General features: G+C 44.5%; 2 protein-coding genes across 2 annotated transcripts in view; both read right to left on the bottom strand.

Moving 5' to 3' along the window:
- LOC310760688 (uncharacterized protein) overlaps nt 1–13216 on the bottom strand; it is a 278926-nt gene that overhangs the window by 223583 nt on the left and 42127 nt on the right. The gene's annotated exons all lie outside the window — the stretch shown is intronic.
- The window catches only part of LOC310760713 (uncharacterized protein), a 122358-nt gene that overhangs the window by 68953 nt on the left and 40189 nt on the right, over nt 1–13216 (bottom strand). The window lies entirely within an intron of this gene.

Genomic DNA, 13216 nt, shown 5'->3' with positions numbered 1-13216 from the left:
CCCTCTGAGGGATCCTGAGCTGTCCCTGCCTTGGACTCTGTCTCTGTGGTGGACCTTGTTGCTCTGGACTGTAGTCCCCAGCAACAAGTTCCTCTTCCCCCTCAACGTCTGAGTCATAGAACGGCTGTGGAATCACGTCTGGATTGGCGTGCAGACGTTTCCAACCAGCTTGCTCACAGAACTCAGTGCTATTGCTGATAACCAACCTTGACTGGTTTCCACTTGGGTACGCAAACCGCCAGGCCTTTGAGCCAGGCTCATACCCTACAAAGATCATTCTTTCAGATCTTGGCTCACCTTTCTTGCGTAGAGCCTTTGGGATAAGCACCCAAGCCTCACAACCAAAAACACGAAGGTAGTGTACCTTGGGTTCCTTTCCATGCAGCAAGAAATATGGCGTATTTCCTACACTAGTGTTGTACACTCTATTCTGCGTATGGACCACAAATCTCGAAGCTTCAGACCAATATTTCTGGGGTAGTCCTGCGTCCCACAGGATCGCAGACACAGCTTCCTGCACCGTCCTGTTCTTTCTCTCTGCGACCCCATTCTGTTGCGGAGAGTAAGGAGCGGTCAGTCTGTGGCTAATCCCCTTCTCCCTAAAGAAATCCTGTAAAGCAGAACCAGTGAACTCGGAACCTCTATCACTTTGAAAGCCACGAACTTTGGTGGAAAAGGTTACCTCAACTGTGGTGATCCAATCCCTGATCAGTTTAGCCGCCTCCCCTTTAGTTTTCAGGGCAAAGGTCCAAGCAGACCTCGAGAAATCATCAATCAGAAGCAGGGAATACTTTGATCCTCCCAGTGACTCAACTGACATGGGGCCACACAGATCTGCATGAATTAATTCAAAGGGTTGTGTGGTCTGCCGCTCTGACTTTGGATAGGAGCATGTCACAATTTTTGCCTGCTTACATGCATTGCAATCTAAAAATTTGTCACAAACATTAAATTTGCACCCTTGTGTCAGCTCTGGCGCTTTCTGAAGATATCTCCAATTCAAATGGGCGAAGCGTCTGTGCCAAATATGTGAACAACCATGGTGAGGCGCTACATTCACACATTGGCCCTTCGCTTCTTCGGTGTCATCCTCTCCTGTAGAAAAAGGCACATTTACAGCAAACAAATTGCCTTTAGACTGCACTGTGTACACGTGTTTCCCATCCTTGGAAAACTCACATTTTGTACCTGCAAAAGAGACATGAAAACCATCAGTGAGTAAATCATGCACACTTAACAAACAGTTAGTCTCACTGCCCCCCTCCTTGGGGCCTCTGCAGATGTCCTCTCTGGTTGTCATGGCAACAGACTCCCCCCGGCAGGGAGACTTGCCCACGACCTTCACAGCTTCCGTAGATGCAACTCTCTCAGTTGCCTTGGAGACCGGACTTGTCTCAGCGTTCCCACACAACTCCACAGCTCTTATCTCTACTTGCTGCAGGTGGCCGGCCTTGAAGCCTCCAGGACGGCTAGGCTTCAGCTCTTGGTGTAAACAACTCTTGGCAGCTTTTGGAGAAAGAGGCGTCTCTGAGCTTTCGCTGCTCACTGCCCCCCCACTACTCACGGGGCTCCCAGGACATTTTCCTGCACCCCCTCTGGTGGGTAAAGGGCCCCCAACACTTGGCCTCTCTCCAGGCTCCTCACACAGGCACGTTGCAGCATCCATACAGCTCCCAGGCTCAGCAAAAGCACCAGCAGCCTCACCAGCAACAGCAACAGTCCCTTCGCCCCCCTGTGGGGGCTCACAGCTCTTCCCAGCTGTGTGTTGACTCTCAAGAATGTGGCCGGCGCCATCTTGCCTCTCCCTTTCGGATGCAGCCACGTCTCGACCCTTGCTTCCCACCCCAGCTCCACAAGCTTCTCGGAGTGCTAGCCAAGTGGCCTCTGGCTTTCCTGCACCCAGGACAACTGGTACTAGATGAGCATCCACATTTTCTGCCAAAAAAAGCAAGCACACGCTTCTCAACTTCACTTTGCTCTGCAGCCCTTTCAGCCTCTGCTTTCCCAGCTGCGTTCTGTGGTGGCTGGACTATGTCCCAAAGCTGCTCCCCCACCAGCAAAAGCTCCACTTGAAAGCTCCACTGCAGCCAATTTTGGCTACCCAGTTTCTGACATGGCAGCTTAAGATCAAAGCCATGTTCTCGGGGCTGGGCCATTGCCTCCCTTCTGTTGGCCTTCGCAAAAGTACTCACTCAGCAGCCAAACCGGGCACTCCGGACGACGTGGCTCTCAGCTCCCTCTCCGTCAGCCTCCTCCGATCTGCCCTCTGCTCTCTTTGAAGCCCTGGCAGTCGATCAAGCTGACTTTCAGTCTTTTAAAGTCTTCCAAAGCCCTTTCTCACACGCTTCACGTTGACCCATAACCTCTTCCGATAGATTTATTGCTTTATTGTACGCGCCTCCTCTCAGGCTCGAGGCACAGGAGGTTAACCCTTGACTACACCCAACATGATCTGGGGTTGTATGGCAGCAAAAGGTGTGGGCAGAATTTGCGTCGTTAATGGGAATATAAATGCGGAAAAATGCATAAACGAAATATGTGAGCCCAAACTGAAGTGTTCCGCAGGTGATCTTTTCCCAGATACCGAAGCATTTATATATTTTCAACAGGATTCAGCTCTATGTCGTGTTGCTGCTGTGTGCAAAAGGCGCATTCAAGATAATGATATTTCACTGCTGGAATGGCCTGGGAATAGCCCACACTTTAACCCAATCAGAAATCTTTGGAGCCGACTAGAGAAACTTGTAAGTCAGAAGCAACCCAGCAATAAAGCTCAATTAACAGAGGCCATAATTCAGTCTTGGTTTCCCATTATTACAGCTGCAGAAGTAAAAACTTGGTTCACTTCATGGGAAGGCGTTGTAAGGCCGTAATTAAAGCTAAAGGTTACCAATAGTTACCAAAGGTTTCACGTTTTTTCTTTATGACTGCTGTTCTAATAAATACTCCTTCATAAAATTCATTGCATTACATTCTTCATTAAATTATCTTTCCATTGCTATATAATTTTATGGGATTACTCCACACAAAAGTGGTGTTATGAGCCACCAAACCTCAGAAATACACTTTTCACAAAAGGTTTCCACAATTTCGGCCACTAGGAGAAGTTGTTCATTTTAAAGTTAATGCTCTTTTATATGGAATCAGATTGTTATTATTTATGTTTCATGTTTATATGTGTGTTGGAAGCCGCCCAGAGTGGCTGGGGGAATGCAGCCAGATGGGCAGGGTATAAATAAAAATTATTATTATTACTACGGTGGTACCTTGATTTAAGAATAGTCCTGTTCCGGAAAGTTTGTAAACTGAGGTACCACTGTATCATCATCATCACCACCACCACCACCACTGCTACTTCTACCTGAAATTCAGTAAGTCTAGCTCTTCTCTGGGATGAATTTTGTTTGGCCCAGTCATGGCATCCCCTCCATCTCCAATGTCAGTCGTCTCTTTGGTCAAACCAAGATTGACAGGAGCAAAAACAAAAGCAGAAAACCTGAAGCTACTATCTTTCCTAACAATTCTGAAGCTGACATTTGAGATGGCCTGGGCAGTTCAGACCAGCCGAATCGTGGTATAAAAAGGCAGAACTAGAGGGAAATGGTTCACAGAAAAAACTGCAATTTGCTGTTTCTTCTGGGGGTGTTAGGTTCCCAGGTGTTGTAGGGGGCGCTGTTGAGCTCTGTGAAAATATATGACGTTGGTCACATAGAGGTATTTTTTGAATTTCCAGGCAGATAGGACGATCCCACAGGGAGCCTTACCAAGAGAGGCCACGATCCCGCGATTCTCCTCCATGACGTCTTTATGCAGAGCTCTCTGGTCAGGATCCAGCAACGCCCACTCCTCATCCGTGAAACGAACAGCGACATCTTCAAAGCACACTGGACCCTAAAAGAAAAAGGGAAATGCCCTCCTCTGAGACAGCAGAAATATGATCTGCTCCACAATCCTCTGTTGTTTCCTTCCTGTAAATTGCAGTGTTGTTTCAATAGGATTGTTTTGCAGCACATTTTAAATATGGGTGCTTATTTTATTTTAAGTTTTATTTATGGGTATTTGTCTTTGTACAAATAGGTGGTACTCCACATGTGGTTTTCAAATCATTCTGCCTACCCAAGCATTCCAGTTTGCCTGATGGAAGGAGAGAGGGAGGGGGAGGATTGGGGGGCAGGCCCCATTTTGCAGCCGATGGGGCTGGTTAGGTGAATCCAGGCCGCTATTTGTTCTCATTTGTACTCTGCTTAGATACCTATTTTTGCATTCAGATATCAATCTAGAAATAAAATAAGCCTGTTTTGGATGGCCATCTGTCTTGGATGATCTAGCAGAGATTCCTGCAATGCACGGGGCCTCCTGGCTCTGAGAGACAAGCAGGGAGGGTGGCTTCTGGCAGAAGGAGAGGGAGCCTCCGGTGGTCCTCCTTCTCCTGACTCACCTCTGCCTCTCGACCTTCCTCTCCCACTTGCCTCCTTCCTCTTCTGCCTCTGATTCTGCACAGCATTCTGCCAGAGTCTCCCAGCTCACTAAGCCCTGTTACCCCTTCAGCTTCTGACACCTCCTCTTCCCAGGCTTCTCCCTCTTCTCCCTCTGACCGCCCATCCTTCCTCCACCTCCACTCCTTGGGCTCTGAGCCATCTTCCCTTCCTGGTTCCCCGGCTGCTTCCTCCCACAACTCCTCTCTGCCCAACCAGTCCATGACATTGCTCCATCCCTCAGCCTCTGTCCCCACAAGGCAGCTTCCCCTGATCTGATCTGGTTCCACAGCCGCTGCTTCCCTTCTACCCCCATGAAAAGGCAGATCAGGAGGTCTTCCCGGCATCCTTCTGCCACCTGCAAGAGAAAAAAGGTAAGCAGGATGCTAGGAGTGCCTGCTTCTCCCCTGCCAGACTTGAAATTATACTACGAAGCATCATGCCTCTGTTGGATAAAGGAATGGATTAAATTGGAGAATGGAGAATTGTTAGATTTAGAAGGATTTGATAACAGATTTGGTTGGCATGCATATCTATGGTATGAAAAGAAACAAATTCATAAAGGATTTGAGAACCACATCTTTCGAAGATCACTGTGTTGGGATTCGCAGGATACTGGATAAGTCTGCAGGCTTCAACAGGATGATGCAATACTCTGCTGAGTCAGAGTGACTCAGCAGGAGTGTGATTAGTGTGATTGGCTCTCACCTGTTTTAAAAGGAAAGCCTGTTTAATGGTGGTTGTGCTGTAGTGTGGTGGTGCTGTGGTGGAGAGTATTCGTTTGTAAGTACTCTGTATGGACTGTTTCTTTTGTAAATGCCTGTATATAGCTCACATTAAAAAAGACTGAACTGGAAAAACCTGGAACTCTTAGTGTTTCGCTGAAAGCGCCGCGTGGAATACGCGACAGGGTTATGGGCCCAGCACGCTTCCGCTGCGCAAGAGTACAGGTGGCAGTTATCTAGCCGTGGGTGCTGGAGGTGAGCTGCAGGGATGGAGCAGTCCAGAACTGGCGTGTTGCTGGAGAAGCTGACGGCCACGAACTACAGCACCTGGTCGGTCCGCATGCAACACTTCCTCAAGCGTGAGGGCCTGTGGAAGGTGGTGGAAACTCCACCGCAGCCCCGAGGAGGATGAGGACGACAATGAAAAGCTGGCACTAGCAGAGGCCCAGCTTGAAAAGGATGAGAAAGCTTTGGCTACGATCATCCTTAGAGTGGACGACAGCCAGCTAGTCTACGTAGCTGATAAGGGGACTCCCTGGTAAACCACCTAAAATTCCTAACAGGCTGTTTCCAGGAGCTAGCCTTAAGAGGGAGGCCTGTGGGTGAAGAGGACAAAGTCTTTATAGTCCTGAGTTCCCTTGATGACAGCTATGATATGCTGGTCAACTCCCTCGAGTCGGTAGAGACTGATAAGCTGACTCTGGAATACGTTACCGGACGGTTGTATGCAGAGGAGGACAGGCGTGCAGAGCGAAAGATGACCTCAGCCCAACTGTTGGAGCATCCCAGAGGGAACAACAGCCGGGAAGAGCAGAGGTGTCGGGAGCCAGAGAAACAGCCAGGAAGAGCTGCTGCAGACCAGCCGGTGGTCAACAAAGTAAAAAGGTGTTTTTGCTGCAAGTCCAGTGGACATCTGCTGCGGGACTGCCCAAGAAAACAACAAAAACAGCAGAAGCACAAGAGGCAGCAGAGGGAGTCTACCGCTTGGGTGTCTGCAGATGGTCAAGAAAATGAAGAGCTGTGGGTTCTGGACAGTGGAGCTTCTCAAACCTTTTGTAAAAGAAAAGGACTGCTAACTGATGCTAGGGCTTCAAACAAAAAACATGTAAGTCTTGCTACGGGCCAGAAAGCTAATGTGGTTTGTGAGGGGGAGGTTGTGTTCCCACAGCTGGGACACACATTCAGGAATGTGTTGTGTGTGCCTAGTTTGCAAAACAATCCCCTGAGCATTCCTGACTTGGCAAAAGCAGGCTTTGAAGTAAACTTTGTGGGAGATCAGTGCCAGATAAAGCAAAATGGGACAGTGTTGGCAAATGCTAACCTTAGAACTAATATGTATGTACTGCAGTGTGAGTCTAAGGTTGCGAATGTGCAAAATGTCCCAACCCATGATATGTGCATTCATCTCCTGCACAGGCGTCTGGCTCATGCTAGCTTTAAGGTGCTGAACAAAACATTAGAGTTGTGTGGGGGAATGAAAAACATTAAAAGTTGTGATAATTACTTAGACTGCAATATCTGCAAGGAGGTTAAAAGCAGGGCTTGCCCAGTAGCAAGAGCAAGCCAGAGAGAAACCAAAAAACCACTGGAGTTGATTCATGCTGATGTAACTGGTCCTTTTCCACCAAGTGTCTCCCACAACAAGTACTGTTTGATCCTAGTGGATGACTATTCTAGATTTGGCTGGGTCTATCCATTAAAGCAAAAGTCTGACGTTGCCCAAACTTTGAAGTTCTGGGTAAGAAGGGTAGAAAGGCAACTTGGCGAAAAGGTGTGCTCTATTCAGACAGACAGGGGAGGAGAGTTTATGGCAAGCTCCCTAAAAAACTGGTTGCGTTCCCAGGGGATTAAACATAGGCTTACCAATGTGGCGACGCCTCAGGAGAACGGGGTAGCAGAGCGTAGGGGAGGTGTCTTGCAGACACAAATGAAAGCATTGTTAGCAGATGCAAATCTTCCAATTAAGTACTGGGCTGAGAGTATTAAGACCGCAAATTATATTGGGAATCGCTTGTGGTCAAGGGTACTAGATGACATACCCTATAAAATTCTCTATAACAAAAGTCCCAGTTTGCAACATTTGAGAATCTTTGGGACAAAGGCGTGGGTTGACATACCTGTAAAAAACCGAAGAAAAGGTGGGAAAAGGGCACAGCAGTTGCTATTTCTTGGGTATGAAAGTGGTACGAAAGCCTACAGGTTTGAAGATGATAAAAATCTTTTGAGTTATAGTCGATCAGCCAGCTTTAATGAGCAAAGAAATTGGCCCAAGATACATGCAAACCTGCTGCCAGAAAAAGTTTTACTGCCGAGCATACCTGATAAGGCAGTTGAAACAAAGCTGAGAATTGGCAGCTCTCCCAGAGAAACTGAAAGGGAGGAGGTAAAGGTTGAGCATTTTTCTCCAGCTGCTAGCATAAAGCAGGGGAGAGAAGAAAGTGCAACAGGGACAGGAGGAGGTAGATCTACAGAGTCAATCCACCCCAAAAGCAGTCCTGAAGGTAGCCCAGGGGGTGAGATTAATGAACCAAGGAGGTCTGCAAGAAGTAATAAAGGTCAACCTCCAGACCGTTATGGGTTCCCAGCCACCATAAACCAGGTTTGTGTAACTGAGCCAGAAAACTTTGAAGAAGTGCAAGAGTTACCTACTCTAGAAAAAGAGGCGTGGTTAAAGGCAATGCAGGCAGAGTATAACTCTCTGCTAAACAACAATGTCTTTGTACCTACAGAATTGCCTGAAGGTAAAAAGCCCATAAGCTGTAAGTGGGTTTTTAAAGTGAAAAAGCTGGCTGATGGTAGTTGTCAGAGGAAAGCCAGGTTGGTTGCAAGGGGCTTTACACAAAGGAAAAAGATACATTATGATGAAGTGTTTGCCCCAACAGCAAAGGCTGAAACAGTAAAATCAGTTTTAGCAATGGCAAGTCTGAGAGGGTTGAAAGTTAATCATTTTGATGTTGCCTCAGCATATTTAAATGCTCCTATTGACGCTGAGGTGTATTTACAGCAAATACCAGGTTATGAGCTGGAAAAAGACAGCATGGTGTTAAAACTGCAAAGGGCACTATACGGTTTGCACCAAAGTGCACGTCTATGGCATGAATGCATAGACACAACTTTGAAAAAGATGGGATTCAAACAAAGCCTGGCTGATTCCTGTTTATATTCAGCAATGGTGCAAGGAAGTGTTTGTTATTTACTTTTGTATGTTGATGATATCTGTCTAATAACAACTGCACAAAAGCAAGTGTCTTGGTTTATAACCAGCCTAGGTAACAAATACAAACTAAAGTATTTGGGAGAGATTCAGAATTACTTAGGAGGTTCAGAGAAATGAAGAGGGCGTCTACTCTCTGAGTCAGAAGGAAAAAATCGAAAAGTTACTGAAGACATATGGAATGGAGAGGGCAAATGAGGTTGACACTCCCATAACTACCCAGTACAAAAATGAAACAGAAGGGCAAAAATGTGAGAATGCAACAGCGTTTCATTCTCTGTTGGGTTCTCTGTTATATTTAAGTTGTTGGACAAGACCCGACATAACATTGGCAGTGCACATGTTAAGCCAAAGAAATGCAGACCCGGCTCAGAGAGATTGGGTAGCACTTAAAAGAATCCTAAGGTATCTGAAAGGCACAAAAGATTACAAACTGGTGCTGGATACAGGATATGATCAGCAAGTGTATGCATACGCTGATGCCAGCTGGGGGGACAGAGAAAATGGAAAGTCTACCACTGGCTATGCCATATATATTGGAAATGCCCTGGTTCAGTGGAAATCCCAGAAACAAACATTTGTTGCCACAAGTACTTGTGAAGCAGAGTACTCGGCCATAAGCGAATGTGTATCACAAATAGAATGGTTTGCTTGCCTAGCAAAAGAGCTTGGAATACCTTCTGAAATGCCAATCACTGTGCTAAGTGACAACATGGCTGCACAACAGCTTGCCAACCAACAGAACTTTAAAAGCAAGAGTAAACATATTGCTATAAGATACGGAAATGTGAAAAATGCTTTGGAAAGAACTGTGTTAAAGGTACGGCACTGTAACACAAAATGTAATGTGGCAGATTTGTATACAAAATGTTTGGATGCTCCTAAATTTCGAGACTTAAGAGAATTATTAGGTCTCAAGCCTTTGACTTAAGGAGGAGTGTTGGGATTCGCAGGATACTAGATAAGTCTGCAGGCTTCAACAGGATGATGCAATACTCTGCTGGGTCAGAGTGACTCAGCAGGAGTGTGATTAGTGTGATTGGCTCTCACCTGTTTTAAAAGGAAAGCCTGTTTAATGGTGGTTGTGCTGTAGTGTGGTTGTGCTGTGGTGGAGAGTATTCGTTTGTAAGTACTCTGTATGGACTGTTTCTTTTGTAAATGCCTGTATATAGCTCACATTAAAAAAGACTGCACTGGAAAAACCTGGAACTCTTAGTGTTTCGCTGAAAGCGCCGCGTGGAATACGCGACACACTGATAGAGGTGTGGGAGAGGTACAAAAATTTGTTGGAACCTAGACTCCCCCGCTGGATTTCACCGTTAGAAGTGCTGAGCGTGAAAAAGATTAATATGAGGGGGAGGTGGATAACATATGGAGAACTGATAGTAAGAGAGGGGGGGAAATGGAAAATGAAAACTTATGAAGAAGTGAAAGAATTTGTTTATGATTGGTTGCATTATTACCAGGTTAATGAAATGTTTAGAAAAGATTGTAAAATGTGTGGGTATGAAGGAAAAGAATCAAAATTTCAAACAGAAGTATTGAATAATGAGCATAAAAATTTGTCTAAAATGTACAAAATGTTGCTAGAATGGCACACAAAAGATGAAGAGGTGAAATCGGTAATGATACATTGGGCCAGAGATTTTGGTTATAATATACAATATGATGATTGGATGAAGCTATGGAATGAAAGGTTAAAATTTACAGCATGTTCTGCGTTGAAGGAAAATGTAATGAAATGGTTTACAGATGGTATATAACGCCAGTTAAACTGGCTAAAATGTATAAAACATGTAATAAGTGTTGGAAATTTAAAGAAAAAGAAGGAACTTTCTATCATATGTGGTGGGAGTGCAAAAGGGTGAAAGGCTTCTGGGAAATGATATATAATGAACTGAAAAAGATGTTGAAATATACATTTGTTAAAAAACCAGAGGCCTTCCTATTAGGTTTGGTAGGAAATGAAATTAACAAGAAAGACTGTAAACTTTTTCAATATGCAGTGACAGCAGCAAGGATACTTCTGGCCCAAAGATGGAAGCAGGAAGAAATTCCAACAGTGGAAGAACGGAGAAGGAAATTGACTGAATATGCAGAATTGGACAAATTGACACGGAAGATTCGAGGGAGCCAGCATACAGCTTCCGGGTCATGTTGCCAGCATGACTAAGCCGCTTCTGGCGAACCAGAGCAGCGCACAGAAACGGAAGGCGAAGGGGTAGATTTAAGAGACCAAATTCCCAAGGGCATAAAACCTCTTCAGTCAGTTTAAAATCCACTTTCCCAGTTTGATGTCCTAAGACATATACCTCATTCAGCCCACATTTTACCAGCTTCCTCACATAAATCTCACAGAGGACTCTGTCAAAAGCCTTGCTGAAATCGAGGTGCGCTATTTCCACAGCAGTTCCCTAATCAACAAAGTTTGTAACTCCATCCAAAAAAAGAAAAGAAGAAAAGGAGAGATTTCTCTGGCTTGACTTGTTTGTGAGAAAGCCATGCTTTCTTCCTGTATGTTGTAAAATCTTCAGATGAAGGGCAAATAAATTTAAAAAAGAATAAATGAGGATATTGACATGTGCAAAGCAAGGCGATTTATGTCTTTATTTAATTTGGAAACCACCCGACCCAGTGGTGCCAACTTGAATAAAATATTGGTGGAGGGCCAAGTAAGGCCCGCCTTGCACAATCAATCACATGATGCATGCACACCATTTGAATGGCAATGCCTATAATGGCAGCAACTTTTTAAAAAAGTAATATTTTGTTGTTGTTTTTGAAAATAATACTTATTACTTTTCCAACAATTTAAACACTACAAAAAAATAGCAATACAATACAAAAACACTGCATAACACTAACACATTAAACTAACAAAACAAAACAAAAACAGTTTAAAACACATCAAACAATTTCAATATTTTATCTTTCATTCACTTATTTCTACGACCTCCTCACACCTCCCTTTTTGTATTCCACTTCTATTAATTGTTTCAGCAATTCCTTTCCATCTTCCTGTTTTCTATCCTATAATTATCTTAACATATTCTAACCTTATTTTTTCCTTTAATACTCTAATAATCTATTTATATTTAATTCCTTATAACATTTCTACTAAAGCCATATAACTTCATTCCCACATTTTTCTAACATTCATTAATTTTACAGTATTTCTGTAAATAGTCTTTAAACTTTTTCCAGTCTTCTTCCACCGACTCTTCTCCCTGGTCTCGGATTCTGCCAGTCATTTCCGCCAGTTCCATATAGTCCATCAACTTCATCTGCCATTCTTCCCGGGTGGGTAAATCTTGTATCTTCCAATACTTCGTGATGAGTATTCTTGCTGCTGTTGTTGCAAACATAAAAAAAGTTCTATCCTTCTTTGGCACCAATTGGCCGACCATGCCCAGGAGAAAGGCCTCTGGTTTCTTCAGGAAGGTATATTTGAATACCTTTTTCATTTCATTATAAATCATCTCCCAGAATGTCTTAATCCTTGGGCATGTCCACCAAAGGTGAAAGAATGTACCTTCAGTCTCATTACATTTCCAACATTTATTATCGGGCAAATGGTAAAATTTTGCAAGCTTGACTGGTGTCATATACCACCTATAAATCATTTTCATTAAATTTTCTCTTAGGGCATTACATGCCGTGAATTTCATACCTGTGGTCCATAACTGTTCCCAGTCAGCCATCATTATGTTATGTCCAACATCTTGTGCCCATTTAATCATAGCTGATTTCACCATTTCATCCTGAGTGTTCCATTTCAACAGCAAGTTATACATTCTTGACAGATTCTTGATTTTTGAATCTAACAATTCTGTTTCCAATTTTGATTTTTCCACCTGGAAACCAACTTTTTTGTCCAAATTGTATGCCTCCATTATTTGATAATAATGGAGCCAATCTTGCACTTTGTTTTTCAATTTTTCAAAGCTCTGCAGTTCTATTCTGTCTCCATCTTGTTCCAGGATTTCCCAATATTTCGGCCATTTGGCCTCCATATTGAGTTTTTTCTGTGCCTTCGCTTCCATTGGTGACAACCATCTTGGTGTGTTGCCAGTAGAAGCCACAATTCTGTGGGTACTCTAGGTGGTGCAGAAAGCACCTAGAACCTCCCTAGAGGTTGAAGTGCCGATCAAACTTCAGTTTTGCGCTCTATTAATTTCAATTAGCAGTACTGGGGGTGGTTCAGATTCTGGGGCAGTTTTTGGCCAGCAGAGGATATCACAAGGCCAGCCTTTTGTTGTTTAGTCGTTTAGTCATGTCCGACTCTTCGTGACCCCATGGACCAGAGCAGGCCAGGCACTTCTGTCTTCCTCTGCCTCCCGCAGTTTGGTCAGACTCATGTTTGTAGCTTCGAAGACACTATCCAACCATCTCGTCCTCTGTCGTCCCCTTCTCCTTGTGCCCTCCATCTTTCCCAACATCAGGGTCTTTTCCAGGGAGTCTTCCCTTCTCATGAGGTGGCCAAAGTATTGGAGCCTCAGCTTCACGATCTGTCCTTCCAGTGAGCACTCAGGGCTGATTTCCTTCAGAATGGATAGGTTTGATCTTCTTGCAGTCCATGGGACTCTCAAGAGTCTCCTCCAGCACCATAATTCAAAAGCATCAATTCTTCGGCGATCAGCCTTCTTTATGGTCCAGCTCTCACTTCCATACATCACTACTGGGAAAACCATAGCTTTTACTATACGGACCTTTGTTGGCAAGATGATGTTTCTGCTTTTTAAGATGCTGTCTAGGTTGGTCATTGCTTTCCTCCCAAGAAGCAGGCGATCTCGAGCTGGTTT

This window comes from Podarcis filfolensis, assembly GCF_964270895.1.
Source record: "Podarcis filfolensis genome assembly, chromosome: 4".
Classification (NCBI taxonomy): Eukaryota; Metazoa; Chordata; class Lepidosauria; order Squamata; family Lacertidae; genus Podarcis; species Podarcis filfolensis.
Note: the sequence above shows the minus strand (reverse complement) of the source record. Positions and strands in the feature narration are given on the sequence as shown.